This window comes from Ovis aries, chromosome 18 (genome assembly GCF_016772045.2).
Source record: "Ovis aries strain OAR_USU_Benz2616 breed Rambouillet chromosome 18, ARS-UI_Ramb_v3.0, whole genome shotgun sequence".
NCBI classification, from domain to species: Eukaryota; Metazoa; Chordata; class Mammalia; order Artiodactyla; family Bovidae; genus Ovis; species Ovis aries.
In genome coordinates this window covers 22,910,494-22,916,493 of record NC_056071.1, presented here as the reverse complement: position 1 = coordinate 22,916,493, position 6,000 = coordinate 22,910,494, and the positions used below count along the sequence as shown (strand labels likewise).

Here is a 6,000-nt window from a genome sequence, read left to right as displayed (position 1 = left end):
TGTCTAGGGGTTCCCTGGTGGCTCAGATGGTAAAGAATCTGACTGCAATGCAGGAGAACCTGGTTTGATCCCTGGGTTGGGAGGATCCCCTGGAGAAGGGAATGGCTACCCACTACCAATATTGTTGCCTGGGGAATTCCATGCATAGAGGAGCCTGGCAGGCTACAGTCCATGGGGTCACAAGTGTCAGACTTGATAACACTTTCATTTCACTTTTCAAGTTCTCTCTGCACTGATTATGTTTAACGAGACCACGTGCTTTCTTCAATAACATTTAGACCTGACTGTTCTGTGTGCACTAAAACATGGGGACCCGGATGCAGGCCTGGCCTGGCCTCTGTCTGGGAAACTCCGTGCCTGCGTCTGAGCATCAGCGCTCAGATATCTGGGCTCTGGGGCTGGGTGGGCTTCTCTGGGAACCGTGCTCTCCTCTGAGTGGGCTTCCCTGGCCCTTCCAGGGGTCAATGCTACAGCAGGACTCTTAGCCTTTTCTCCCTGACACGTTCACCTTCCTTGGCTCCTGAAGACTCCTTAGGTGGCTACCTGGTAATTGTTCCAATTTTCCAGCACATTCAGGTTGAGTAGGGAGGCAGGTTCACCTGGTGAATTGATTCCAGGGCACAGGGATCGGGCATAAAGTCAATGGGCAGCAGGTGAGGCTGCCGCTGTGCTCTCCTTCCAGTCCACTCTCTCCTCTGAAGAGAACAGAGCTGCCCCTCATCTTCCAGCCCAGCTCTCCTGTTTTCTCAGCACCTCAGCGGGACAAGACAGACAGAGCCTGCCAGAACCAAGGTAGTGTGTTCACCTCTAGCATGAGCTTTCAAAGCCGCAAAAAATCACACAGAACCAAAGTGAAAACAGGAGGGGCCTGACTTCTCAGGGGCAATTGAGGGGACAGGAGACAGACCCTACACTTCTTTTTAGGATCCCAGGGGGTCCCAGAGACCTGGCTTGTTTACACATTGGGAGCCCTCTGACCACAGCCATGGTGTCCTGACCTAGGGGACGTGTGACCCCAGGTGGGGGCTCTGGGGACTTTGTGAGTCTCACCCCATCTACATGCGTCAGGATTATGTGGGGGGGGGGGGGAGACCACACACACAAAAATAAAAAAGGAAGAATACATGAGAGCTTCACTTGTGTTTAGGAATTAATACTTTATGGTATTCACTTTATACAGGCCTGTGCCTGTTTGTTTCTTTACCCCTGGGAGGTTCACCCTCCCTGGGGCTCCTGGAGACTCCTCAGGTGGCTGCTGCTGCTGCTGCTAAGTCACTTCAGTCGTGTCCGACTCTGTGCAACCCCATAGACAGCAGCCCACCAGGCTCCCCCGTCCCTGGGATTCTCCAGGCAAGAACACTGGAGTGGGTTGCCATTTCCTTTTCCAATGCATGAAAATGAAAAGTGAAAGTGAAGTTGCTCAGTCGTGTCCGACTTAGCGACCCCATGGACTGCAGCCTACCTACCAGGCTCCTCCGTCTATGGGGTTTTCCAGGCAAGAGTACTGGAGTGGGGTGCCATTGCCTTCTCCACCTCAGGTGGCTACCTGGTGATTATTCCAGTTTACCAGGACAAGCATGGCGAGAAGGGAGGCAGGTTCACCTGGTGAGTTGATTGCAGGGCACGTGGATCAGGCAAAAGGCCGATGGGGAGCGGGTGATGTTGCTGCGCTGATCTCCTTCCAGTGACCGTCCCTATTCAGCAGAGACCAGACCTGGCCCTCGTCTCCCAGCCCTGCATCTGGTGTGTTTTCTCAACACCTCAGTGGAACAAGAAAGGACTGAGCCTGCCAGAACCAAGATAGTGTGTTCAACATTATCATGACAGCTGTAAAAATAGTTAATATCACACAGAACCAAAGGGAAAAGAGGAAGACTTCTCTGGGACAGTGTGGGGAGAGGAGACCAACCCTACACTTCTTTCTACCATCCCAGGGGGTTACAGGAACCCACTCACTTCCACTTTAGCTGCCCAAGCAGCAGAGACCTGGTGTCCTAAGGAAGGGTCGTGTGATCCCAGGTCTGGGGATTGTGTGGGTCTCACTCCATCCACATGGGTCAGGATCCTGAACCCAGAGACCCCATATCTGCTCTTTACCTGCAGTGTGTCTTGTCCCCTTGGAGATTCCCAACGTCTGAATTAGGGGTGTTGCCCTGATTAACCTGTCTTCCTTTTTCTTCCCTTCACCTTGTTGCATTCATATGGCGTCAGGCACCTTTGGGTGGGTTGCTGCTCTGTTATGCTGAGTGAAAATCTTTGATGGTGTCATATTAGTATCATAGCCTATGCCATATCTTATCAGAGAGGTTAACCACTGTTTGGTGTCCCCTAGACCAAACTCGGGTAATTTAATTTGTTATTTTATGTTGGAGCAGAGTTGATCTCTGGTGTTTTGTTTGTTTTAGGTATATAGACTTGCAGGAGACATGGGTTCGATCCCTGGGTTGGGAAGATCCCCTGGAGAAGGAAATGGCGACTCACCCCAGTATTCTTGCCTGGAGAATTCCATGGACAGAGGAACCTGGTGGGCTGCAGAACATGGGGTCACAGAGAGTCGGACACAACTGAGCGACTAAACAACAACCACACCTGTTTTAAGGTTTATATATTGATCTGAACCAGCCCATTATTCCCTGCTCCCTCCTTTCCATTTTGGCAACAATAACTTTCTTTTCTAAGCCTATGAATCTGTTTCTCTTCTGTAATGAAGTTCATTTGTATCCATTTTTAGATTTCACCAGAAGGGATATTTTATGATTATCTGTCTTTCCCTGTCTCACTCATTTCATGTAGTATGATCACCTCTGGTTTCTTCCCTATAACTGGAAATGGCATCATTTCATCCTTATGTATGTCTGAGTAATACCGCACTGGGTATATGTACCCCATTTCCTGTACCCATCCATCTGTCCTAGTATACTGGAGTTGCTTCCTTGTCTGGGCTATTGTACCTTGTGCTGCCATGATCTTTGGGGTGCAGGTGTGTTTTTAAATTTTGGTTTTCTCTAGATCTAAGGCTAGGTATGAAATTGCTGCATCACTTGGTACGTCTGTGTTTAGTTTTTTAAGACCCTCCATAATGTATTCCCTAGTGGGTGTACCATTTTATATTCCTACCAACAATGTAGGAGGGTTGCCTTCTCTTCACATCCTCTGCAGGATTCATTGCTATAGGTGTTTTGATGGGGCCAGTCTGATTAGTGTGAGGTGACACCTCATTAAATATTTGATTGTTTTTCTCTAAGAACTCATGATGCTGAGAATCTTTTATGTGCTTTATGGCCATCTTTATGACCTCTCTGGAGAAATATGCGTTTAGATCTTTGGGCGATTTTTTTATTGAGTTTTTTGTTGTTGTTTATATTTAGCTGTACTAGTGATTTGTATTTGTTTGTTTCAAGTGTACAGGAACTTGGTTGAGTTATATTAACACTTCAGTTCAGTCGCTCAGTTGTGTTCTACTCTTTGAGACCCCATGCAATGCAGCACTCCAGGCCCACCGTCCATCACCAACTCCCGGATCCTGCCCAAACTCATGTCCATTGTGTCAGTGATGCCATCCAACCATCCCATCCTCTGTCATCCCCTTCTCCTGCCCTCAATCTTTCCCAACATCAGGGCCTTTTCAAATGAGTCAGCTCTTTGCATCAGATGGCCAAAGTATTAGAGTTTCAGCTTCAACATCAGTCCTTCCAGTGAAAACCCAGGACTGATCTCCTTTAGGATGGACTGGTTGGATCTCCTTGCAGTCCAAGGGAATCTCAAGAGTTTTCTCCAACACCACAGTTCAAAAGCATCAATTCTTCAGCCCTCAGCTTTCTTTATAGTCCAACTCTCACATCCATACATGACCACTGGAAAAACCATAGCCTTGACTAGACAGAACTTTGTTGGCAAAATAATGTCTCTGCTTTTTAATATGCTGTCTAGGTTGATCATAACTTTCCTTCCAAGGAGTAAGCATCTTTTAATTTCATGGCTGCAGTCACCACCTGCAGTGATTTTGGAGCCCCCCACCCATGGTTTCCCCATCTATTTGCCATGAAGTGATGGGACTAGATCCCATGATCTTAGTTTTCTGAATGTTGGGCTTGAAGCCAACTTTTTCACTCTCCTCTTTCACTTTCATCAAGAGGCTCTTTAGTTCTTCACTTTCTTCCATAAGGGTGGTGTCATCTGCATATCTGAGGTTATTGATATTTCTCCCAGCAATCTTGATTCCAGGCTTGTGCTTCATCCAGCCTGGCATGTCACATGATGTACTCTGCATATAAGTTAAATAAGCAGGGTGACAATAGACAGCCTTGACGTACTCCTTTTCCTATTTGGAACCAGTCTGTTGTTCCATGTCCAGTTCTAACTGTAGCTTCCTGACCTGCATACAGATTTCTCAAGACGCAGGTCAGATAGTCTGGTATTTCCATCTCTTTCAGAATTTTCCACAGTTAATATTAATACTTAACATTAATCTATTCTCATCTGGGTTCTTTTTTCATATAGGTGATTAGAGTGTCTTCAATAAACTTCCCTATGCTATTCAATAGGTACTTGTTGATCATCTATTTGATGTACATTAATGTGTCTATGTTAATTACAATCCCTTAAATTATCCCGCCTGCATCTGGAGGACCACAGGCACTCCAGGTCCATTGTGGAGGCACACAGCCTGCCACATGCTCCCAGCTCTCCCAGCCCCAGGACACTCCAGCCTTGGGACCCAAGCCAATCAGGCTCCAGGGGTGTGACACCAGCCTTTATTTTATTTTTTTGACCCTTTCGTAGTCTTTTTTTTTCTTTTTAAAAAATTCTATTTTTTTAATTAATTTTATTTTAGTTGGAGAATAAGTACTTTACAATATTGTGATGGTTTTTGCCATACATCAACATGAATCAGCACAGGTATCCATGTGGCCCCCACATCCTGAACACTCCTCACCTCCCTCCCCATCCTATCCCTCTGAGTTGTCCCAGAGCGCCAGCTCTGGGTGCCCTGATTCATTGAAGTTGCGCTAGTCATCTGTTTTACATACGGTAATATACACGTTTCATTGCTATTCTCTCTCTCAAATCATCCCATCCTCACCTTTCTCCCAACTGAGTCCAAGTTTGTTCTTTACATCGGTGTCTTTGATCAGAGTCAGCGTTTCTTTTCTGTTTTTTTCCACCATTTGAACTGCAGTATGTAGGTAAATTACTATTTTGTGGGTGTTTTTTGTTCCTTTTCCTTCTATCACTTGTTTCAAATGCGTATATATCTAACACATAAATGTGTATATATTTTGGTTTTTCTCCATATAGGTTATTACAGAGTGTGGAGTAAGGTTCCTTGTGTTATACAGTGGGTCCTGGTTTTTATTTTATAAACAATATTGGGCATATATCAGTCTGAAGTTGCTCATTTCTCCATGCCCCACGTCTTTATATCTTGGTGACTGGAAATTTCTAAGTCTGTGAGGCAGTGTCTCCAGGTAAGAAACCCACTTTTACACATCTTTAGATTCCACCTAGGAGTGACATCATATGATACTTGTCTCTCCCTGTCTGCCTTAATTCACTTGGAATGATCATCTCTATTTTCTTTCCCATGGCGGAACACGGCTTTATTTCCTACTTCTTTATTATTGAGAAATATTGTGTTATGTATGTACCCCATTGTCTGTATCCATTCATCTGTTCTTCTGCAAATAATTTTATTCCCTGTCTTGGCTGTGGCATATAGTGGGGCCAAAATCGCAGGATGACCAATCTCTTTTAAAATTTTGGTTGTCTTCACCTAGCTTTCTTGACCCCATCCCAGTTCAGATATGAGACACAGCCTGCTGAGGCTCCAGGGATGGGATAGCAGCCAAAGAGAGGGAGGTTGAAAGGAATAAACTAGGCATTGATTTTTTTTTTCCTTTTCTTTTCCTCATGCCAATCCTCTGCTGGAGTAGAGTCAATCTGTAGTTTTGTGCTTACTGTCAGTATTGACAGATACACACGGGATGTCTGTTCTTCTTT

General features: G+C 45.5%; 1 long non-coding RNA gene across 1 annotated transcript in view; it reads left to right on the top strand.

Annotated features, from left to right (window-relative positions):
- Positions 1-633: 633 nt before the first annotated feature.
- LOC121817045 (uncharacterized) overlaps positions 634-6,000 on the top strand; it is a 39,432-nt gene continuing 34,065 nt past the window's right edge. Inside the window, exon 1 of the long non-coding RNA XR_006056772.2 lies at positions 634-792. This is a non-coding gene — a long non-coding RNA (uncharacterized LOC121817045). The remainder of the gene's footprint in view (positions 793-6,000) is intronic.